Below are 27,091 nucleotides of genomic sequence, written 5' to 3' on the forward strand. Positions count from 1 at the left end.
CGTACCAGTCTATATACAGGTGATCTCTCACCTCCCATACCAGTCTATATACAGGTGATCTCTCACCTCCCATACCAATCTATATACAAGTGATCTCTCACCTCCCGTACCAGTCTATATACAGGTGATCTCTCACCTCCCATACCAGTCTATATACAGGTGATCTGTCACCTCACATACCAGTCTATAGTACAGGTGATCTCTCACCTCCCATATCAGTCTATAGTACAGGTGATCTCTCACCTCCTATACCGGGAGATGCCCATGTTAAAAACGATATATATGTGTAATTTCAGAGTGCATGTTGCCTTTCTATCCTCTAAGTGAAAATTTCCATTTAGTTGAGCGGTAGATAGTCCGGCTATACACTGAAGGGTCTCTAGTTCGAACCACAGTGCTAGCAGGATGTTTTTCATGGCTCCTTCCAACTACATATTCAACGAGAAAGTGACTCTAAGACCAACCCCTATCCTCCCAACAACATTCACACTAGTATATAATCCTCTGCAGAAGTAAATATGGAGAAGTTCTCGTGACAGCCAGAGAGAAGTAGTACTATATGCCCCATATAAAATTACTAAGTATAAACATGTAATACAGACCTAATTGGCCATTACATACAAGCAATCTGAGCAAAACTGCACGTATTTGTTTTTAAAGCAAAGACATCCACATTGATTAAATTGTTAACCATGCAGTGGACTATTGTTATATAGTTCATTGACATCATCCACTGTATTAATCTTGTTTGAACCACTATAATGTCAGGTTCTTAAACAGAGAGCCAAGGTACCATATGTATTCTATCAATCACAGAACGACCATACAAATTTCTCTTAATCTTGATCTACCAGGATCTGTTAAAACTCAGTATTATAATTAAGTTTGACCATCTAGTCTTAATTACTCACAGAATTTAATTATAATATTAGGAATAAGTATTAGTAATCATTGTATCAAATGTGACATATTTTTACTCTATAGTCATATCTAACACCAAACCCTCCAAATACATTAATTTCTTCCTGGTCACCTGATTGTTTTTACTAGAATGATGATATCCTAGTAACAACAGTTATTATAACATGCTGGTGACAATGAGTTATTATAATACTGATAGTTCTCACTGTGATATAAAAAATCAGTCTTTGTGATATTAACAGTCTGTCTTGTGATATTAAGTCTGTCTTGTGATATTAAGTCTGTCTTGTTAATATTACCAGTCTGTATTGTGATATTAACAGTCTGTCTTGTGACATCAACAGTCTGTCTTGTATTATTAATAGTTGGTCTTGTGATATTACCAGTCTGTATTGTGATATTAACAGTTTGTCTTGTATTATTAATACTCGGTCTTGTGATATCAACAGTCTCTCTTGTGATATTAACAGTCTCTCTTGTGATATTAACAGGATATTAATGACATTTGTATCACCAATGATAGGACAAAGTGCCTATGGACCCAAACCTTTGTATAACAGTAGTTTCAAATTTCATGTCTTTCTCAACAATGCAAACAGAATTATTCAAACACAATGACATATGTTCGAGGATGAAGTTTAACATCCAACAGAAAAAGATGAGAACTTTGCCAACTGTCAGAATATATAGAGATGTAGACAGTTAGTGATACTTCATCACCTGGCCTAAACCATTATTAATGAGTATGGTGACCTTGTCCCTAGTAACAAAATTTACCTGGACAAGGTCATCCTATGATGTCTTCATCTTCCCATAAATCATAGATAGTAAATAGTCATGCATGTCATGTTGATGGTTTAACTAGACACTGGACATGAAACTGACCACTGACCACAGGAAACTGGACAACAGGTTAAACAGGAAACTGACATATATAGTGGTATGGTTGTGTCTGATATCATTACTTAGGGAGAGAATAATTGTATATGGTGTTACCTGGACAGGTCCCAGCACAGATAAGGTAAGACAGTGATGTTTTATGAGGCTATATAGACATATATATCTCTGGTATATTATCATTACCAGTCATTCTATGAATAATATTAATACAATATTATCATTAATACATTGCATGTGTCATTTCAAATACATCACAAATAAGCATTAATTAATTAACACAGGTATTGTGGTATCTGAATATGCAGCAGAGAATTAATATATACAGCCTCAAATATTCTAGGCCAACTTTCATTTTTGAACTTGCAGTCAACATTTTGATAAATTATGATATTTTGTAAAATTGCCTTTTATTTCTTTACTGGTGACAATGTGTGTCAAAATTTATCAAATTAATTTATAAATATATTGCACCTGATACTTTCTTACAAATATAGGTTTCTAACAAACAGGTATTAACGAATGGTACATGATATAGGTGATCAAATTTACCTGATACTTACTAACCCAAATATTATATACTGGTATATATATTGTTTTGACAGACACGCCTCCTCACCAAACTGAAAATTATACCAGCTAGTAACATAAAAAACATAGAACACAAAATACAACACCTATTTTATAATTAATCCTGTTCCTGTGTAACTTAAGTCACATGAATAGCTGTAATTGATATCGTAACAGTAATGGCTAGATGATAGGTTTTCCGTGATATTTTGTCAAAACCAGAAAATTTTCACTGCCCAAATTATGTCAGCTTAGCATTTTTTTCCCGAACTGATGAAAATGTCGGATTGTTTTCCAAATTTGTCAGAAAATCTCACTTTATTGGTTGAAACTGGAATTATAACTCAGTTAGAACCTTAAGAAAAATGTAAAAAAGGAAAACATTAACTTCCTGAAAATGTTTCTCTAGAGAGCACAGTGACCTTGACTTTGACCTTAAAATCCTGTAACATACACTGTACACTGATCCAAGTTATTGTCATATTTAACCTCTGCATGAAATGGACTAAAATTTGATCCTTAAATAAACAGACATCAGTGAATACCTAGGTAAGGGACAGGATAGGAATGGTTGCACATTATTAGATGCTATTTCTATCAGTTATCCCGACTCTTTATAAACACTAAAAAACAAACTTTTTACTATGAGGAAATCCCTGCATGATTTTACGAGGTGATTTTAGAACTCTCCTCTTTTTATTAATGTTGTCCTTGATGCAACAACACTTTTAGCTTTAGTGTCTGAGTGACTACCCTAGTGAGGGAGATTATGAGTTATCTCCCCTTTACTTGATGCTTTGCAGAAATGAGTTCCATTAAAGAGAAAGCAGCTAAATATTTTGTCAGTATACAACAGATCCACTATAGAGAATAGTCAACATGTTAGATATACAGATAAGTCTGAGACAAGATTTAAATATACCATTCCACAATGCTGTAGAGTCTTCTCAATCATTGTTTTACATCAATCTTTTTAACCAAAGTTTCTAGTTTGATCATTTTAATGTCAGTCTGATAAACCCAATAATTTGATGTTATTGATGCTTTGTGGTAAGCCTTGTAAAGATATTTCAACACCTACAGCTACAAGGTTTGTCCTCAGTGAATTTGTGGTAACATTGCTGACAATTTGTCAGGTATGCCTGTAGTGTGGCTGGACACTGAGTCACCTGTCCAGGTTATTATATATACAGTAGGTACAGCAGTTAACAATTAGGTCTTACATTCACATGTCCATCATGTTTGCACCTGCAACATGTTGCAGCACTCCTTGGCCTCCAGGTATGTTCTTCGTCTGGACAGTAACTCATGGGATAAGTCTGTTTCACCTGTGTACAGGAAATACCATCTGTCAATCTGTATATAGAAATGATCACTGACTATTATAACACATTATGTTTAAGGATTAATTTCCTTTTTTGTTTACCTTATTGATGAATAACTACAATTCACCTGCGGTAAATTGAATAACTGGTGAAATTCAAACATTCACTAGTAGTTATCCACCAGTAACCTAAACATAATAGAAAGTTAATTACATTTATAGTTTTCTTCATAAAAATACAGATTACCTTTTTCTGTTACGAAGTTTACAGACAAAATCATAAAAACATTTAGTTTCCTGGCTGAAACTACCATCATTTATCAGCCTACTGTTTCATTCTCTCTACAGCAAGAAAATAAAAAGAAATTCTAATATTTCACATATATATCACTTGATAAATACAAAATTCCAACGTTTATTCTATTGAGATTCCAGTAGAGAAAAATTCAAAAGTTTGAAAAGTTTGGCAAAAGGATCATATTTCAAACCAACTTTATTTTGTTTATGCATTTTAAAAACTGAAAACTTCAAGACCAGTGTGTGATATGATGAAGTTGCAAGGGAGTCCTTCATTCACAATGTTATAGATATAACTACAGACACGAGAAAGGCTATCATTATCCGTGTATAACTATTATCATAATTACAAAAGGTTATGGAGTCATTACCATGGTAACATATAAACAGAAATAAGTAGCTTTAAATACTGCTGCTGGTAAATGACTTAATGTTTAATGAAGTTGTAGTGAAATCTTTATATATAATACCGTAAAAACCTGTGTAATGTGCGTTCCTACATATTGTGCGCAGGTAATATTTGGGACTGAAAATGGTAACAAATGCTTCTACTTGCATAACGTGTACATCCAAAGATTCAGTCAAAATCAACCTCCTGGAGCAAAGAAATTGATCCAAGAATGTTCTGCTTTTTTTATTTCATTTACCGACTTTTGATCGCTTTCTGTTTAATTTTATGTAAATTTTATTCAATAACACTTTTACCATACTAATGAAGATGACATTTATGTAAGCTATGAATGTAATTCCCAATTATGATATTGTAATGATGGTTACCAGTGACATTTCTTTGGGTGTGGAATGTGTGTAACTTGTAGGTAAAACACTGAACAACATAAGGGAGGACCATTACACATTGACTAGAGCAAATGAGGTAATGTCATGCCTGTAGCCTTGACACAGTAAGGTGTGTGATGTGAGCTATCCTGACCCATTTATGATATTCTATGAAGTACACCCGAGTGATTTAGAAACAAACTAACTTTTCTTCCTCATTGATAATGAATCTTTTAAAATAGACCACTTTAACTCTATGTACTTGTAAATTTTCTCCAGTATCTGTCGTTTTAACTTGTGTTACAGATAGGAAATCAGAATTACTAAATTTCATATGGGCAAGAGATATTAAGAGGTCAGTTAATGTCCTAAGATTAAAGCTAACACAATGAGCATTTCATTACAAACAAAAACAATTTTTAGGTGTTCATCTTCATCATTAAAATTAACTTCCCCTCCACCAGATTTTATTATAATTTAATGAAAGATATTTACAGTTTGAATTTAAAACAGGAAAGATAACTCTACTGATACAACATTACTAAAACTAAACCACTGACAAGAATTAGTAGATTTTAACAAGCCATTTAATTTGTGTTCATAAGATTTACAGTTTTCGTCCTGACAAAGCTACTGCCCCGCCTCCTACACTCCGCCTAGCAGTAGAGTATACATGTAACAGCATGATAAGGTTTTAACAGATTTTCTACCCATAAAACACCACTCTTCCATCTAACGGAGAGAGCCTTGCTAGCTTGCCCCATACACTTAATATAGAATTTCTTTTAACAGCACTCTGTTTTTTATCATTAATCAATACATGATAAAAACAGTGATAATTGTCTGTTAGTAAATCATTTAAGACATTTAAGCTAACCATCTTAAAACAAATGTTGAATATCTTTAACACCTATTTAAACTAAACGTTAAAGACAAGATCTCAATGAACCAAACCAATGTAAAATTTAATACAGCCAATCTTTTGAAAGGAAAATTAATAGTCTTACCATTAATGTTTTCAACGGGTTCTCATCTGTATTAAGTAACTGGATTGATTTATATATACACATTTCTGGTATTTAAACTGAAATTAGATTCCTTGAAAGAGAAGAAGAATCGGATCATTATGAACAATGTGATCTACTCCAGAAATCTGGCTGTACCATAAACGTACCTGATTTGTATCAGTTAAATTTAATTGCATTACCTCTGACTAATTATCGGTATGATAAATCTAGGCATCCATAATAATTGCCTTACATATAATTTACTGAAGCATCTGAATATCTCAGAGATACTTCAAACGCTTGACACGTTGTTAAATGCAACTCTTTCACCCCTACTTAATCTGGTTCCAATAATGTCATGTACACCACATGGTTCTAACCCACGCCTACCAACAAACTGGAATTCAAACACTGACAAATATTCTGAACCCTGCAGCTGGTTTGAAAATACATGTGACTAACTGGTAATATCTGTCACCACTTAAATTTTAGCTTGGTTTTAGAATGTAAAAGTGGTATGAAGAATACATGCCTTATTGTTACATCAGAAATGTCATATGTCCTTTATCACACAAAACTTTCAGGTTATGAATCATTTTTACAAAGAAAGATTTCCAAGACTGAATTTTTCAAAGTAATAATATAAATTCAGTTAAAATCTGTCTACTGTTATGTGAAACTATCATATTAAGTACCCTAATTAATTGAGGAAAGCTGTTGGGTAAAGGGAGATAATTAAAGGGGATATAATCCCCTTAGAGATAATCCAATTATCTCCCTTTCCTTCCAATTTTCAGCACATATTTTATGAATCTCTATTGTCTTTCAGTTTCAGCTGGAAAAAACATACCAGATTTAACTTAATTCAATGAATTGTTTTTTCATTTCATACAATTTTTGATTTTCATGTTTTCAGATTGGTTGACTCGAGAAAAGTGTTTATGTGAAGCATAAGACCAAAATCGTCCAAACAACCCAAAGAAAAGAGTTCTTCTAGAAAGGTAATATTGTTACATAGTTAAGACTGACTAACAAAGTACAAACAACGCAACAAATTTTATTACTATACACCATACTAAAAAAACAAGATATATGTACTTAATTTAGAAATGATGCAGGAAAGCTGATTCACATATTTACTTTAAAATTTGTTAATAAAATAAAAGAAAAAGAGACAAAACAAAATCATTATTTAAACAAATCCAAGAATCAAGATCACAACAGAACATTGATAAAACCTTATAAAAATGAATTATCTAAAATACATTTCTTTATTCAACTCAATATTCCTGTTTCAAAATTTCTCTACCAATTAGGAAATATACACTGGCAGATATGAAGATAGAGATAAGAATGTACAGGATTCAGGATTATGTTTTGTTTTGATGATCGATGAACAACAGATGCAGTGACCCTTAAGTTATCAGAGAAATAGTAAAATGACTGAGCACCACGTTAAATTTGTGATAGGATAACAAAGGAACCCCCGCCTGATGACCAATAGGGATCTATAGGCCTGCCAGACCAACAGTCAGGGTGTGTAGTGTAAAAGCCACCCTTGTAGTATCAGATCAGAAATCAGTATCCATGTGTCTAGTGTACACTGATGTGTAACAATCAAATAAAACCCTACAACGATACATCTCCTAACCCAGGCCATCCACACCTTCCTCCAATCCTTGTCTGATGTGTATTAGCACACATCAATATCCTAATCTCCTACAGGAACTAATTGAAACTAATGATGTATCAAAATTCAATTTTGAAAACATAATCGTTGTTAATAATAGCATTGATTCTTTGCACTACATGCCTGATGGATCGAGTCTATACAAATAGAGGGGTTGTCCCCCTTTATGCTCCTCCTACTCTGTGGTAACCGTCGGTAACTAGAGCCGAGAGATTTTACCCGCCGCTGATACTATTGTGTACTTGTCAAGTCCCGTGAGTACAAGACGTATTAAGTGCAAGGTCATCATTAAAGGTCGCTCGGTGTCAGGTGTCAGTTTTTTACTGAATACAAAATTTCTGTCAGCTGTCAATCTTCTCAGCCATTTACAGCTAATTTCAAACCGTTCACATAAACAAAGAGTAAAATATTTTCAAAAATGACAACAATAATATAGTTTATATATCTTTTTATCAGGGGGCGTCCAATATAACTGGAGTACAATCTGTGTCAACACTTGTGAATACCGTTTTTAATTAAGCTAATTATGTTTTGTTAGCTTCCAAATGTTTTAAAGGAATTAAACATCCTAAAATTTTAGATTTATTATTGAGACTTTTCTAGAGAACAGAAAAAACTAATTTAAATATTAAAAAAACTGATAACTAAATCTATGTATTACTTATTACAGAGCTAACTGAAAATTTCAGAAACTTTAAAAAAAATAAACATTGGCTTGAAAGTTTGTGGAATAAAATCTCAATTACAGAAACAACCCTAATCGTATAATAATTATTGAGGACAAATCTAAATAAAGGTCAAGGCCATTGCTGTCAAAAACATATTTTCAAAGTAAGAAGTATTAGTGTTACATTAAAGAACAAAGGAAACTTATCAAAGGTAAATGTTAATGCATAAAGCTAACAAATAAATCGGAGACTATAGTACAATATATGGTTCCCACCCGAATGAATGAATCTGTCATGTAGTGGAGAACGACATACCTGTGTGACACTGGCACCTTACACATGTTACCTATTTTCTACCTGTACAGGTAGATTGAACTTTAGACAGGTATTACCTGTTAGTGGAAGCTTGTGACGTGTCTGTTAGCACACAATCTGTCCAAATCTGGTTTCAAAATCAACTTCTGACATCAATCACTATGGAGTTAATAGCTTGTTGACAAATATGGTGCCCAACGCTTGGCAGGTTTCTTACAATCTGCATCTAAATTGTTGTTTTGATTTTTTATATTTTCCCACACATTTTCTCTTCAGGGGCTGTTTTATGAAATAAAAACCCTTGGTCTAAAGTGGGCAAAATATCAAACAAAATAAATTTCAGGATTGTTTTATCAGTTTTTGAAAACCCAAATCTATTTATTCTGCAGGAAAAGGGTCAATTTTCAAAAAAGGATTAAACAGATTTTGAAATGAGATCTCAAGAGAGATAATGAATCTCACCATTGTATGACCTTTATTCTTTATAAACAGGATCTTTTCTCTCATTTTATTTACATGTAATTATATGTGATATTGACAGGTGAATTAATAGCAAAACAGAAACTGAAAACACATCAGCCTACAGAACATTTAGATAAATGATATAAACAAAAAGTTTCCTCGTCCAACATTGCTACCCACCGGAAATCTCATGGAAATTTTCAAATTGTCACAAAATCAAACATTACTAATACAAGGGTATTTTTTACTAGGAAATTTTCACAGTAAGTATGTTTAGACTTGAAACTGAGTGAGATGAAAACCATATTTGAATTTAAAATCAATTTCAAAATGTCAGCTATGATATTTCATGGCTAGTCATGATAGCTCAGTCAAATCAAAGCTCACTTGAATTACCAGCCTTTGATGAAGTAGACCTATCTTCTTTCCCAGTAAACGGTGATATTTTGCTTATAGTAGCAGGTGCACCTATTATACTAGTTATGGTAGTAAAGGAACATTCACCCCTTCACGGCTACGTGTGTTTGTGTCTACACAAATTCTTAGAGAAATACCAGGGATACAGAGATAGTATCATTAATGATGAATTTAGGTTAGAAAGGGTGACATAACAGAAAAAGACATTTTTTATCTAAATATGATACATTTCAACAGAGAGTGTGTGTATTATAGAGAGGATCTGCCAGGCGATCACCTTACCCCTTAATGTCTGTGTCACCAGTTAGGTTAGCACTGACAGGTTGAGAGATGCCAACCACATGCATCAGAATTTAAAGCTGTCCCATCTTGTTCCTGTCAAATTCACGTCACCTCTCGGTTGGCATGGCTATCCAGGCAAATTAGCCAATCAAATGTGGCTATTAAGACAAATTAACCAATCAAATTAGCCTGATCCTGACAAATTAACCAATCAGATATTTAAAATGAACCAATCAAACCCCACTACCTAAAACAATTAACCAATTGGATATCAACATGTCAAATGAGTTATCAGTATAGTCTCTTGGCATGTCTGAGCCTCGTATAAATCTAACATTTAAAAGTCACGAAAAGTTCCATTACATCACTATATAATGTAATAGAACGGAGTTATTCCCATGAAATAAAGCTTCCAAAGGTTAAACTATGGTAAGATTTACTATCTGCAATAAATTCCAGTGTATCAGTGCATTATATTTGAAAACAGCACGCAGTACAAGTCCCTCACATGAAAACATAGTTACGTGGGTGTGAGGGGAGGGGGAGAGGGGGTAACAAAATTCACTGACGTAATTTTGACTAAAGCACTGTTGAAATTTAACTATTTTGAAACCTTAGCAATATCTTACATGTGTTATACCTCAGGCCCTGGGTTTGAAATACATCCTTACTGTTAAAAGATTAAATGACACATAAATTCAAATGAGTTTTGTCAACTCTTCCTTAAAAAATTTATACTTTTGTTAAATCAATTTTTGACCATAATTTCAGCATAATACAGTCTTGAAGAAGATTTTCAAAGTTAAAGGGGAGATAAGTGTGTAGAAATATGTGGCACATATTTCTCAACAAAAACTTAGAGGCTGGTTGCCAGTCTATACTAAAATATATCGTTTTAGATTGAATTATTATTTTGAAGTTTTCACAATGAAGATATTTGCACAAGCATCAATCAATTAAGGAAAAGGATTCACAATCAAATATGCTTCGGAGCCTGACTAACAGGATCAAGCTTACAGCAGTGTAACACACAGGTCACTTAGTACAGGGCAATTAACAATCTCTATTGTTACATTTTCCAATATAAGGATGCCTTCTAATTAAAGTATAGAAACAGCTGGTAATTTTGTCAACTGTATCACAAAATGGTTCATTAATATGCCACAATACAATTACATGACAAAAAAAAAACATTAAAAGCAAAATGGTAGAGATTCAATAATTATACACGGACAACAAAACTTTTATTGATTTCACATTAACATGTGGTTGTTGTCTTTGTTATCGTTGTAAAATCTTGAACATCCGTTTAAAAAAAATTAATAACACTCACCTGAAAATGCATTCGGTGCAATAACGAACGAGTAACATAACACAATATCAGTTATTGATTTTCTGTCTCTGATTGATTTTTATGTCCAGCAAAGTTCCTGCATGAATAAACAAACAAATAACTAAAACGACGTTTAAAATCACCATTATGCTGTTGATAATTCATCAAATATGCATTAAGATGCATTGCTTACATAAATATATATCCCATAATTTTTGTAAAACAGCATCCTTCTTGAGTTCTCTGACAATGGATGAAATAATTTTGTCATTTTTAGTCATATGATCAACAGACTGTGCAGGATATGACCAGATCTGAAAAAGTGATGAGAAAAATTCAGGGAAATGTAATGACTTCAATTTGACTCCTCTCTGGTGATTCAACGCGTAGAAGTTTTATCAATAAATCTGAATTAAGGTAGTACAATATATGTGGCCAATCCTTCATTGTCAAATACGAAAAATGATAATGTATTGTAAATTGGAAATATTTTATTTAAATAAATTCAACAATTAGTAATTTACTTTGATGTCAGATTGAAACACATCTCAAAGTTCAATAAACTTTTCTTGATTATCAAAATTTTCAAAAGTCAACCTAGGTGCAAAATTAATTTTCCATGTGAAAAGAACTCATTACGTACAAGATCGAAATTCATTAAAAATCCAACAATAAACAGTGAATGCATTTTCAAGATATGTCAGTTTGAAATCGCTATGTGAAACTGTCCCCGTAATAACGCATTACAATGACATTGATTTCTGGCAATTTTGCCAGGAAAGGGAAGTCACATCAAAAAGGGACCACAACACCTGGTATAGCCAAATCTTTCTCTGATACAGGAATTATTACAGAAGTTACGGTCTATACTTCACTGAAGATTCAGTAATTGGTAAACAGAACTTAAGAAATACTCGGTGTATTGTTAGGACTGTTTATCAGAATTTTAAAATCAAGCAAAAATATGTCAACCACAAGAGTAGGGTTGTTTATTCCTTGTCTATTGCTCTAAGTGGGCGTCTTTAGGATTTTAAAGGTCTCTCTGAAATTTGTCAACTCTGTTTTACTGATGAGAACAATCTTAAAACTATTTTTCTGTCAATTGAAAGTCCTCCAATGGAAAAAGTTCGATACTAAACCCTTGTACAAAGAGTTCCTAATGGTGTAATTCATTTAATCACGTAACTCGTGAACTTTCAATTAAATTTAGTAATCAAGTTTGTATCATCTGATTCCTTTAAGTACAGATTTCCAAATTAAGTAAATTTTGGGTTTTTTTTCTTTTTTCTTTTTTTGTTTGCTGGATTTATCACTCAATCAACAGGAAGGGCCATTTTGAAGTGATGTCTCCTATAAATGGTTGGTGACTACTTGACTAAGGCCTGTCACATGACGTCGACAGTCAAGAATGAATGAATATTTATAATCAGAAGAAGGAAACTGTATTCCTATATATGTATATATATATATATATATATATATTTTTTTTTTTTTGATAAAATCTTTAAAAAAAAGGAAAATTATTTGATTTTCTTCTGAGAATAACATATGAATAACTGACATCTGTGATTGTCAATCATACTCTAAATAACAGAATTTAAATTATAGCCTTTCAAAATACCTTTTAAAAGGAGATTTTTTATGTTTAATTGTTTATATCAAATTACACGTAAGTGTAACATTTGCTTTCAAAAAGCCAATTTAACATTGTTCAAAGTCTCCTTGAAATAAACTTATCAGCAATATAAATGGGTGTCTTTGATTTAATATGTACCTTACCAGTGACCTCTGACCTCTAAACTGACTGGAGATGACCTTACAGGCTTGTAACCAATACTCCAACAAGAATGATTACCCTAAATATCTTTAAACAAGGAAGGTAAACAATTGTGAAAACAAGCAGTCTTGTATAAATGTAACGCAAATCAACACATTCTATTTTTTTTAAATTTTTTTGTAGCTGATTGTGTTACAAGTAAAAGCTGTGGCCCATATATAATCATTTCTTAATAAACAAAAATGTGAAAAAAAATTATCACATCTGTGATTGCTCAATATACTACAGGCTGACAAGGGGGGATACATTTACAATTCATACACAATGATAAAATTAGGTGCTGCCATTATACATGCACTTCAAATATTCTTCAAGCAGTAAGCTTGTCAGTCATGATTAGAATTTTACATATGTTAAACTATGGCAAAATCTGCAGTAATAAATATTGATGATTCTGTCCCAGTATGAGATCACACAACTCATGTTAGCATTCTGTTCTTAAGCAGGGCAATGTACTTTTAAGTGTTTTCTTTAAAGAAGTCAAGGTTCAATAGAACTTTTCTCTAAAAGGTCAGAAACCTGGAGAGAAAAGGTTGAAATATTTGCAATTAAAAACTTAACAGAAAAAAGACTAACGTATGTTTGACTAGTAACAAATGTCAACAAGTGTCCTACATTCTGTCAACCTTGGACACTAAAAGCCCGTACAAAAAAAGACACACGAGTGAACACCACCTTTAAATGAATTGAAGTTAGATACAGTAGAGCCAAACAATGATTTAAACTGCATCGTACAACTGTTTTATCCTTCCAGAACTCGTCAATGATGCTAAGTACCTAAATGTTGAAGCCTAGAAGGCGACTGAGAAAAATCCAAAATTTCAAAATTTAGACAGGGAGGGATAATTTTAGAACAGCATCAAGTATATGTGTATGTTCTGATCCGTGTCATTTTTAGACTACTGTTTCTGATTTCTATGGTTACAGGGAGTCAACAATATGGTATTAACAAAAAAAATGACAAATCTATAAATCCTCTTTCTGTAGAGGATCTTGTTCTACATTCAGAATCGTATGTTATCATCAATAAGGATATAAAATATTGAAAAGAATGACTACAATAAAAAGACAAAAACAACTGTAATGATATCTAACTCCTTATATACCAAACTAGTTCTAGAAAAAAATTCAGAGAAAAAAACATAACTTGCAATTTTAGAAATGATTATCCATACACAGACTTGTATCAAGTATTTTTGAAGTCCATGTACAGTATTTTCAGAGAAATTTTTTAATGATATAAAGGTATTCAAAAGTTATCAACAGAAATTAATTGACAAATTGGATATAAAGTACCTGGTTAAATAAACAGGAACATCAACATAAGAGTCAGTAGACAAACTTTAGGGCTGAAGGATATCAAGATACACCAGTAAAACAAATCTGGACAAAAATCCATTCACATTTAGCAAAGTTATTGTATGGAAATTAAACCAGGATGGACAAATGGACAGACGAATGACAGAGAGATGGACACCCAACTTAACAAACCCCTTTTTCTTTAGAAAGTAGGGGATGAAAAGTATTGTTACAAATGTGAATCAAAAAGGGTTTTTTTTGTTCAATAAATTCTTCAGAATATCCAATGTTAAATGTTTTTTTATTTTCTTGTACACATTAAATGACCTGTTTTTCAACAACTACATAGTACTTCATTCAGTTTGAAATGTACAAAGTTCATCTTAAATTCCCATGATTTAAGCTTTTTTTTTTAAAAAATCTAGCTTGTGACATTTGAAAAGATTTCTTCCTAGCATAATATAATCTGCAGTGTTTATAAACAAATGACGCTGACACATACTGTATTTCAGTAAGTTTTATAAAAAGATTGCTGAAATCTGACAACCTCTTTTTTTTTGGCAGTTTTGAACAGTTTACCTTGATTGCATACAGCTAGTTTTCATGACTGACAGTCAAATCTGTGGAGATATTTCAAATCTGGCCCACACAAAAACCATACTGGTAAGAAAATAAGTCGATGTTTAGTGTGATATGATCCTCAAATAGATAAAACCTTAATAGTGCAGGCAGCCTGAAAAAACATTGTGAATACATGACATAAGGCCACAATAGAGCAAATGTTAAAAGTCAGTGTCACACAAACTCTTAATGAACAGATCTGTCATGACTAATGTTCTGTAATTCTAAACATTGAAGCAAACAACTTTTTTAATTTGACAAGGGGGATAATTCAATTTTGAAATTCCAATCAAGCAAGAAAATTTATTATAAAGAAATTATTTTCTTATCAAATACTGACACAATTACCATAAACTTTGGCTCCATTAAATTTTAGCACATTACGACTTTCTAGCAATTTAGTGAAACAATAAATTTGCAAATTCATGTTTCTTATAATTGCTATGTAAAGCAGCTGGAAAGATTGCATTCAGCAATCATATTTTAGCACAATACTTTCAGTAGTTGGAATTTACTTTGTTCAGTTCAAAATATCAAAAGACGAAATTCTGTGATGTAAAGTTTACAAAGTTTTATATCTACATTTCCTAATTTTGATGTCTGGTGCCAATGTCTGGTAAAACCCCAATATACATCTTTGGTAGATATTGTAGAATTACCATCAATTGCTTCATCCTTGTTCTGTAATAAGCCCACCCATGTCTGAGTAGATATTGTAGAATTACTAACAATTACTAAAATGTATATATCATTGTCCTGTAATAAGCCCACCCATATCTGTTGTAGATATTGTAGAATTACCAACAAATAATGTATCATTGTCCTACAATAAGCCCGCCTTCCTAATGCAAAGGTTATGGTTGGCCCCAATGGCTTACTGTAGAACAGATAAGGCACAATTTTTTTCTGAAATGAATTAATTTTTAGGTTTCTGTACAATAATAACTGTATTCTTGGATAATTTCCTGAAATATTGACAAGACGTAATCCCTACAAAATATTCTATAAAGCGGCTTGATCCCCCGTTTACTGATTAAATCCCTGATCTGTACCTGTTATCACCTCATTAGGCACACCTGTGGGTATCTCCGTTCAATCAATCGATCTGAAATCGTCTGCTAAATCAATTAGTGAGGGACTTTAGGTACAAGTTTTTGTAACTTTATGAGTCAGGCTGTGAAACAGTGGCCACCACATGATCATGACACCAGGATCTGGACATGAACCCTCCTGTACTGCGTGTCACCTCAACAGACCTTGTCTAAAGTCTGCTGATCCGAATCTCAAGAATGATTTGACAAAAAAAAACTTAAAACTTCTATCAAAATAAATAAGAATCTACAGTTAAATTTTACCAAAGATATACTTAGATTTCAATCTTCTCTAATAATTGGACTAAAATACAATAAAGGCAAATACTCTGCTCAAATGTGTGAAAATATATTTCAAACAAAGCTATCAGTCAAATATCTAAATACTTCACCTTAATATAAGCAGGTATTGTTTCTTTAATGTTCACAAGAATTCACCTAAACCAACAATTTAACTTTCTACAGGAGATGATTTCAAGATTTATGGAGTGTTTTTTCCACTAGAATTAGCAAATATACAATCCCTCAAGTCAATGGACAGAACCGCAGGTAAATAGGAATCAGATAGACTCACCTAAATCTATGTTATGTACACTCGTATAACATTTAGTGTATTGTGAAAAAAACAGGAAAGTCCAAGATCTAATCAGGAACCTACAATAACACAACATGACAAATTAAACACACTGTTTGTCATATGGAGAGTAAATTGGGATCGGGTGACTACAATCTGACTTGTGCATGCCATAAGATCTCGAATTCTATTCTTAATCTTCACATGTCACAGGTAACCCGATTGTTTTACCTGTCAAAATTTTATGAACCTGCCTGCATTGTTTGCTTTGTGCGCGGGTCTTTTGCCTCATTACACCCGCCCATCAAACCATAAAACAGCTATTGATACCTTCTTCGCTTTTGATTTATTACGATAAACATTTGACCATTGTGCCTGTACTTGGCAGTTTTTTAGCTTGCCTCATGTTACCACGTTTGGGAGTTGTTGGCTGACGGCTGTATTCACGCCCAGGGTCAGCATTGACAAGCATTACAATTTGGGAAGTAATTACCAGATGTCTACTGTGTCGTTGATTTTGGTAGTATTTTGTCGTGTGACAACGTAATTACAAGCTAGGTAAGTGTTCGCTGAATGTTATCATCGTGTGACTATGTTGTAATTCTGTAAAGCCGGTAGTGGTGGGATTTACTTTAAGTTAAACTGTCAGTTCTATCTCACACAGTCATACTATAGTATTTCTGTTCCCTCCGTGATTAGATACCCGAGTGTGGATAATTTTATTAATAACTACCTGGTGAGACACTCATGATTATATACAGGATCAATACAGATCTACACAGGACGTACATCACAACAATACAACATAACTTCAACAACTTCATATACATATACATGTATATAGCTGATATTTGAATTCAAGAAATTACTTGTGGGTTGTTTTTAACATTGGTGGATGTACGTTTGTGTAATGGTGTCCGCTAGTTTTGGTGGATGAGCTGGAGACAGGTGAGTTTGTTTTTATGTAGATAACATGTCTATATGTGCAGTATATGGGAAAGGCAGGTCTGAAATAAATGTCTTGTACTTAATAGAAACCACAATTCTTTTAGCTGTGGTTTTAAGTGTCACCATTGAATTTATTTATGTACTTTTAGGGAAACAAGGATGACCTAATGAAGTGTTGTCTTACCTGTCTAGAGGTAAACAATTTACAGGTAAACAATCTTACTACACACATAAAGGAAAACAGTCTGAAATATAGGCACAGGTCTTCTTATACATGTTCAGGTAAACCATATCAAAACATACTGGTATACTATCTTAATATATACAGGTAAGCTATCTTAACACATATAGGTAAACTATCTTAACACATATAGGTAAACTATCTTAACACATACAGGTTAACTATCTTAATACATACAGGTAAACTATCTTAATACATACAGGTAACTATCTTAATACATACAGGTAAACTATCTTAATACATACAGGTAAACTATTTAAAACATACAGGTAAACTATCTTAATATATACAGGTAAACTATCTTAACACACAGGTACTCTATTTTAAGATACAATATATAGGTGAAAAATCTGAATATATATATATACAATAAACCATTTTAATAAATACAAGTAAACAGTCATAATACATAAAGATAAACAACCCTAATATAAGTATAAAAAAACTTATATCAACAGGTCACCTGTCTCAATATATAGAGGTAAACAGTCTTACCAGTATTACAAATGTAGGTAAACAATCTCAGTATACTCATACAGGTTAACAGCTACACAGGAAAGATTTGCATGTAAATTGTCTTGTATACAAGCAAATCTGTATACCAATAGACTCCTTTTCCAAACCCCTACCTAATCCCCCATCCCCATGTCCCCATCCCCAATTCCCAACCCTCATCTACCGCCCATACCCCCATCAACAACCCCCATCCCCCATCCACCACCCCATCTACCACCCCCACCCTATCTCCATCCTCCAACCCGAACCACCACCCCCCAGCCCCCACCCTGATCCCCCATCCCTATTCTCATCCCCCACCTCCATCCCCATCACCCATCCCTATCCCCTACACAATGCACCAGGAGAAACCTGCATTCAATGCTGACAAAGATCCATCAATTTCTTTCAAGAAAAAGTTATAACAAACTCTCAGAATATCCATGATGCCCAACTTGTCTATCTTGTTATTGATTGGTCTCAAAATTAGTATTAATAAAAAAGACGAGTCAACCTATCTAATTTAAGTCTAAGAAATAATTTCATAATACAAGGTGGTCATTTGTCATTTTTAATGTTACTATGGAATAACTCTAGACATTTTGGGGAACTTACATATCTTATTTTAGAAAATCTCAGGGGTCAGCATTAACCAACAATAACTTTTAAAATCGAAGATGGCCACTTGTCAACCATTTTGTTTTCCCGATCAGTCACAAAATTGCCAAGGGGAATATGATAACAAAATTTAGAGAAATATTCATTCAATATTTCGAAAGAAATATTGGCAGACACAACAAAAAAGACAGAAAACTGAAAAAGGCAATTTCAATAGTCAATCATTTTATGACAGCCAGAGAATTTAGATATGTCCAGACTTAGAAGGTGTCATTCTACAGGTTCCCTCGACAGCTGAACCCTACTGTGAGGTAAACTGATCAGGATTTGTGACTGATAACAAAAATGAAATATGGGCCGATAACGGTGGTGATAAGGAGATTTCATTGATTATCTAACCTTTAACTCAATACATGTGACAGGATATAAACACAGGATAACATGACGTCAAACCATTAAATGTTTTACACTTATCTCACAAATATAACTTAATCTCACAAACTATCATATCTAAAAGCCTCGGTTATCTACATCATGAAAAGTAATCAGATAATTTCTCTAAATTTATCAATGTAAGATCAGCCATGAAAATACTTATATAGACATAATACAACAATACCATAAATGTGTCCTATGTATATCCCCCTTACTGCTTCACATTAGCCCTTTACAACAAATACAAACATAAATGTGTCTCAATCAAACATGACAGTATATCAAACCCTTTCTCAATCAAACATGGCAGATCTTTTCCAATCACAACATGACAAATCTTGCCCAATCACAACATGACAGATCTTTTCCAATCACAACATGACAAATCTTGTCCAATCACAACATGACATGAAAGATCTTGTCCAATCACAATATGACATGAAAGATCTTGTCCAATCACAACATGACACTTCTTGTCCAATCAAAAACAACATGACAAAGCTTGTCCAATCACAATATGACTAAACTTGTACAATCACAACAACATGACAAATTTTACTGAATCACAACATGTTGTTCAGTCACAAAGTGACAGATCACCAGTCTCACAAAAGATGCTGTCCAACTGCAATTTATCATCACAAAAATCATCACCTAGACACATGTCCTTGTTACTCTAGTTTAGAGCTGTGTTACAGTGCTGTCATTAGGTCACCTAGACACCTTGTTACTCTAGCTTAGAGCTGTGTTACAGTGCTGTCATTAGGTCACCTAGACACCTTGTTACTCTGGCTTAGAGCTGTGTTACAGTGTTATCATACCTAGACACCTTGTTACTCTAGCTTAGAGCTGTGTTACAGTGCTATCATTAGGTCACCTAGACACCTTGTTACTCTAGCTTAGAGCTGTGTTACAGTGTTATCATACCTAGACACCTTGTTACTATAGCTTAGAGCTGTGTTACAGTGCTATCATTAGGTCACCTAGACACCTTGTTACTCTAGCTTAGAGCTGTGTTACAGTGTTATCATTAGGTCACCTAGACACCTTGTTACTCTAGCTTAGAGCTGTGTTACAGTGTTATCATACCTAGACACCTTGTTACTCTAGCTTAGAGCTGTGTTACAGTGCTATCATTAGGTCACCTAGACACCTTGTTACTCTAGCTTAGAGCTGTGTTACAGTGCTATCATTAGGTCACCTAGACACCTTGTTACTCTAGCTTAGAGCTGTGTTACAGTGCCATCATTAGGTTATTTGCTGTAGGTAGCAGGTCGACATGATAACAGTAACTTACGCCAATGATACTGTTTATGATATTAAATATCTATGATAAATGTCAAGGTCATTTCCTTCCTGAATCCAAACGTGTAATCCTGAAGCTTTAGCTTTATACTATAACCCAGGTCTATAGTGGGGTAAGTTATGTACAGTTAACATTACAGGTTACAGTAAATATTGATTTGAAATTTTATTAATTTGGACAAAGTGTCAGAGTACAAGGGATTCTGATTAGATAGAATTAATTACAGTATAGCCAGCATCCCTACAAATCAGATCTGTGAAGATATATTTCTATAAGATTTAATGTCCTTGGGATGGACAGGGTCATATGAAGACAGTTTGTAGATTGTTGATGTGGAATATGTGTTCAACTGTGAGTGAATTTCTACCTGTTAAGTTTCACTGAGTTTATACCCACAGAAGCTGTTCATGTTTTTGTTGAGGGGTAATGTTATAGACCGTATGTTTTATAAAGTAAATGTATAAGTATAGTATCTTATTGCGTTTATGCCAACAGAAAGTTTCTGTAATTAGATAAAAAGACATGACCTGTTTCTTAGCGTCTATAAATACAGAAATGAATGGTGTGACATTTTATGCAGTCCTGTTACAAATCTGGACTGGGTCAATCGTCTGCGACTAGGTAACTCTACTGGTAAAACATATGTTCAGAGTTCCAAGGGTCTTAAGTTCGAACTCAGTCTTATTACATTTGGTGCCAGGTAAGTATCTCAGTCTCCCAGCTTCTACACGAGGAGTGTCGATGACACAAATTCTGTAGAAGTAAAGAGTAATGAAAGTCACCCTACCCACACCAGAGTTCAAACTAGAGACTTCTTTGATTTCTAACGAAACAGGAAGAGATATCCACTTGACTAAATGGAAATTCCAAATTCTTGAGGCTAGAAGCACAATCTGTACTCACTAATTTTACAGCAAGAAGACAACGTGCTTGTGGTTATTTTTCCCAGTTTAGCTCCATAGACATGTATACATTCAACTTAACATATCCGTATTTCGTTCCAATATCCTTATTTTTCCAATGATAAATCAAGGTTAAGATTGTAAGAAACGTCATTACTTAACACAAATTCACTACTAGAATTTGAGTCCAGGAACTCGTACTAACTCATAGTATTATGTTTGACTCATTAAGCTAAAGAAAGGATCTTTCTAGTCAAGCAGTGTATTGTAGCTGGTACTTACCAGGGTTACAACATCAATAACAGCAATTCACAATCTGCACATAATTCAAAGCAGAATTTGTGAAGGGCCGTAACTCTTGTAACTTAATAATTCAACCAAAATAAACATTCTGAGATAAGCGTTTAAAAACCTTGAAATGTCAAGAATGAACTTTCTGGAAAAAAATCTAAATCTGAAAACCTTTCATATAGCTTTACTTTTATTCTAAAATTATTAAAGATAATTTGAGAATACTTTTCTAAAAAAAGTCGAAGGTTTGACAAAAAAAAATTAAAGGTAAATGAAATATGATTCCAGAGGAAGTTGTTTTTCTCGGAAGAGTTCAATTAAATATTAGCACAGTAGAAAACTATTTTCAATATCCATTGTCTTGTCAATCCTTTTGAATCTAGTTCTTTTAAACAGATTAACTGCTCAACTTAGACATTATATAATTTATTATAAAGAGCTATGCTGTCAGTGCATACAATGAAGTATGGCGTTATATATATAAAATAGAAAAATATTTAGAAATCCAGATATTTACATTGGAGTCTACCAGTTATTTACTGTGTAACAATGCGTGCATTTCATCAACTTCAGTTACACTGTTGTATTTCTTTACTGATTAAAAAAATATTTAACATATTTTCAAGTTTGTATTCTGAAAGAAAAACTGAATTTTAGAGAAAAATATTATATTTTACCTCGACCAGACAATGTGTTCCCAATAAATGTCAAACCAACAGAATTTTCTAAAATATTTTACATTCATATTTTTTTCAAATTTTGTCCCCATAATACCAAGAATAATGTAAAGATTTCCCACAGTTTTCAATGTCAGTCTTCCTAGATTTAAAACAATACCAGTTTGTTAGAATATTTGTTTTGCTAAAAACAATTAGATTTTGAATTATTCTTAACATAATACTGTAGTTTAAAATAACAACTTGATCCAGTCATTATCAAAAAGTCATAGTTCCAAATTTCTGCTTCCTCGATGAATTACATTCACTTTCTGTTCAAACAAGTTCACTATGGTCTCCATTACAAACAAGTTCACTGTGGTCTTCATAACAAACACGTTCACTGAGATCTCCATTACAAACAAGTTCACTGTGGTCTTCATTACAAACAAGATCACTGAGATCTTCATTACAAACAAGATCACTATGAGCTACATTACAAACAAGTTCACTATGAGCTACATTACAAACAAATTCACTATGGTCTCCATTTCAAACAAGTTCACTGTGGTCTTCATAACAAACACGTTCACTGAGATCTCCATTACAAACAAATTCACTATGGTCTTCATTACAAACAAGATCACTATGAGCTACATTACAAACAAATTCACTATGGTCTCCATTACAAACAAGTTCACTGTGATCTACATTACAAACAAGTTCACTATGGTCTCCATTACAAACAAGTTCACTATGAGCTACTTTACAAAAAAATTCACTATGGTCTCCATTACAAACAAGTTCACTATGGTCTCCATTACAAACAAGTTCACTATGGTCTTCATTACAAACAAGATCACTATGAGCTACATTACAAAAAAATTCACTGTGATCTTCATAACAAACAAGTTCACTGTGATCTACATTACAAACACGTTCACTGAGATCTCCATTACAAACAAGTTCACTATGGTCTCCATTACAAACAAGTTCACTATGGTCTCCATTACAAACAAGTTCACTGTGATCTACATTACAAACACGTTCACTGAGATCTCCATTACAAACAAGATCACAATGAGCTACATTACAAACAAGTTCACTATGGTCTCCATTACAAACAGGTTCACTGTGGTCTCCATTACAAACAAGTTCACTGAGATCTCCATTACAAACAAGTTCACTGTGATCTCCATTACAAACAAGTTCACTATGAGCTACATTACAAACAAGTTCACTATGGTCTCCATTACAAACAAGTTCACTATGGTCTCCATTACAAACAAGTTCACTGTGATCTACATTACAAACACGTTCACTGAGATCTCCATTACAAACAAGATCACAATGAGCTACATTACAAACAAGTTCACTATGGTCTCCATTACAAACAAGTTCACTATGGTCTCCATTACAAACAGGTTCACTGTGGTCTCCATTACAAACAAGTTCACTGTGATCTTCATTACAAACAAGTTCACTGAGATCTCCATTACAAACAAGTTCACTGAGATCTCCATTACAAACAAGTTCACTGTGATCTTCATTACAAACAAGTTCACTGTGGTCTCCATTACAAACAAGTTCACTGAGATCTCCATTACAAACAAGTTCACTGTGATCTTCATTACAAACAAGTTCACTGTGATCTTCATTACAAACAAGTTCACTGTGATCTTCATTACAAACAAGTTCACTATTGTCTCCATTACAAACAAGTTCACTGTGATTACAAACAAGTTCACTGTGATCTTCATTACAAACAAGTTCACTATGGTCTCACTGTGATATACATTACAAACAGGTTCACTATGGTCTCCATTACAAACAAGTTCACTGTGATCTTCGTTACAAACAAGTTCACTGTGATCTTCATTACAAACAAGTTCACTATTGTCTCCATTACAAACAAGTTCACTGTGATCTTCATTACAAACAAGTTCACTGTGATCTTCATTACAAACAGGTTCACTATGGTCTCCATTACAAACAGGTTCACTATGGTCTCCATTACAAACAAGTTCACTGTGATCTTCATTACAAACAAGTTCACTGTGATCTTCATTACAAACAGGTTCACTATGGTCTCCATTACAAACAGGTTCACTGTGATCTTCGTTACAAACAAGTTCACTGAGATCTCCATTACAAACAAGTTCACTGAGATCTCCATTACAAACAAGTTCACTGTGATCTTCATTACAAACAAGTTCACTATGGTCTCCATTACAAACAGGTTCACTATGGTCTCCATTACAAACAGGTTCACTGTGGTCTCCATTACAAACAAGTTCACTGTGGTCTCCATTACAAACAAGTTCACTGTGGTCTCCATTACAAACAGGTTCACTGTGATCTTCATTACAAACAAGTTCACTGTGGTCTCCATTACAAACAAGTTCACTGTGATCTTCGTTACAAACAAGTTCACTGAGATCTCCATTACAAACAAGTTCACTGTGATCTTCATTACAAACAGGTTCACTGTGGTCTCCATTACAAACAAGTTCACTGTGATCTTCATTACAAACAGGTTCACTGTGATCTTCATCACAAACAAGTTCACTGTGGTCTCCATTACAAACAAGTTCACTGTGATCTTCATTACAAACAAGTTCACTGTGATCTTCATTACAAACAAGTTCATTATGGTCTCCATTACAAACAGGTTCACTGTGATCTTCATTACAAACAAGTTCACTATGGTCTCCATTACAAACAGGTTCACTGTGATCTTCATTACAAACAAGTTCACTGTGATCTTCGTTACAAACAAGATTACTATTGTCTCCATTACAAACAAGTTCACTATTGTCTCCATTACAAACAGGTTCACTGTGATCTTCATTACAAACAAGTTCACTGAGATCTCCATTACAAACAAGTTCACTGTGATCTTCATTACAAACAAGTTCACTATTGTCTCCATTACAAACAGGTTCACTGTGATCTTCATTACAAACAAGTTCACTATGGTCTCCATTACAAACAAGTTCACTGTGATCTACATTACAAACAAGTTCACTGTGATCTTCATTACAAACAAGTTCACTATGGTCTCCATTACAAACAAGTTCACTGAGATCTTCATTACAAACAAGTTCACTGTGATCTACATTACAAACAAGTTCACTATTGTCTCCATTACAAACAGGTTCACTGTGATCTTCATTACAAACAAGTTCACTATGGTCTCCATTACAAACAAGTTCACTGTGATCTTCATTACAAACAAGTTCACTGTGGTCTACATTACAAACAAGTTCACTATGGTCTCCATTACAAACAAGATCACAATGGTCTCCATTACAAACAAGTTCACTGTGATCTACATTACAAACAAGTTCACTATGGTCTCCATTACAAACAAGTTCACTGTGATCTACATTACAAACAAGTTCACTGTGGTCTTCATTACAAACAAGTTCACTGTGGTCTCCATTACAAACAAGTTCACTATGGTCTCCATTACAAACAGGTTCACTGTGGTCTACATTACAAACAAGTTCACTATGGTCTCCATTACAAACAAGTTCACTGAGATCTACATTACAAACAAGTTCACTGTGATCTTCGTTACAAACAAGATTACTATTGTCTCCATTACAAACAAGTTCACTATGGTCTCCATTACAAACAAGTTCACTGTGGTCTTCATTACAAACACTATTGTCTCCATTACAAACAAGTTCACTATGGTCTCCATTACAAACAAGTTCACTGTGGTCTTCATTACAAACAAGTTCACTATGGTCTTCATTACAAACAAGTTTACTGAGATCTACATTACAAACAAGTTCACTATTGTCTCCATTACAAACAAGTTCACTGAGATCTCCATTACAATCAAGTTCACTATGGTCTCCATTACAAACAAGTTCACTGTGGTCTACATTACAAACAAGTTCACTATGGTCTCCATTACAAACAAGTTCACTATGAGCTACATTACAAACAAATTCACTATGGTCTCCATTTCAAACAAGTTCACTATGGTCTCCATTACATACAAGTTCACTGTGATCTACATTACAAACAAGTTCACTATGGTCTCCATCACAAACACGTTCACTGTGATCTACATTACAAACAAGATCACTATGAGCTACATTACAAACAAATTCACTATGGTCTTCATTACAAACAAGATCACTATGGTCTCCATTACAAACAAGTTCACTGAGATCTTCATTACAAACAAATTCACTATGGTCTTCATTACAAACAAGATCACTATGAGCTACATTACAAACAAATTCACTATGGTCTTCATTACAAACACGTTCACTGAGATCTTCATTACAAACAAGTTTACTGAGATCTTCATTACAAACAAGTTCACTGTGATCTACATTACAAACAAGTTCACTATGGTCTCCATTACAAACAAGTTCACTATGAGCTACATTACAAACAAGTTCACTATGGTCTCCATTACAAACAAGTTCACTGTGATCTTCGTTACAAACAAGATCACTATGAGCTACATTACAAACAAGTTCACTGAGATCTTCATTACAAACAAGTTTACTATGAGCTACATTACAAACAAGTTTACTATGAGCAACATTACAAACAAGTTCACTATGGTCTTCATTACAAACAAGTTCACTGAGATCTTCATTACAAACAAGTTCACTATGGTCTCCATCACAAACAAGTTCACTGTGATCTTAATAACAACTAAGTCCTTTTAATTGTTATTTTCCCTACAAAAAAGTTTATTAGTGAACTCTATGAAGAACATTGATATGTAAATATGTCCTTCATCATACAGATGATCTATATACATTTAACATCTAATTTCTGTTTCA

The 27,091-nt window shown here is 33.5% G+C and overlaps 1 protein-coding gene across 3 annotated transcripts in view; it reads left to right on the plus strand.

Moving 5' to 3' along the window:
• The window catches only part of LOC132558148 (frizzled-5-like), a 111,738-nt gene that overhangs the window by 41,343 nt on the left and 43,304 nt on the right, over positions 1-27,091 (plus strand). For all 3 annotated transcript variants that reach the window (XM_060222678.1, XM_060222677.1, XM_060222680.1), the window contains exon 2: positions 6,710-6,794. The gene's annotated coding sequence lies outside the window, so the exon portion shown is untranslated. The remainder of the gene's footprint in view (positions 1-6,709; positions 6,795-27,091) is intronic.

The sequence above is a fragment of the Ylistrum balloti genome, unplaced genomic scaffold (genome assembly GCF_031769215.1).
Source record: "Ylistrum balloti isolate Yb309-2 unplaced genomic scaffold, AGI_CSIRO_Ybal_v1 Utg370760, whole genome shotgun sequence".
NCBI lineage: Eukaryota > Metazoa > Mollusca > Bivalvia > Pectinida > Pectinidae > Ylistrum > Ylistrum balloti.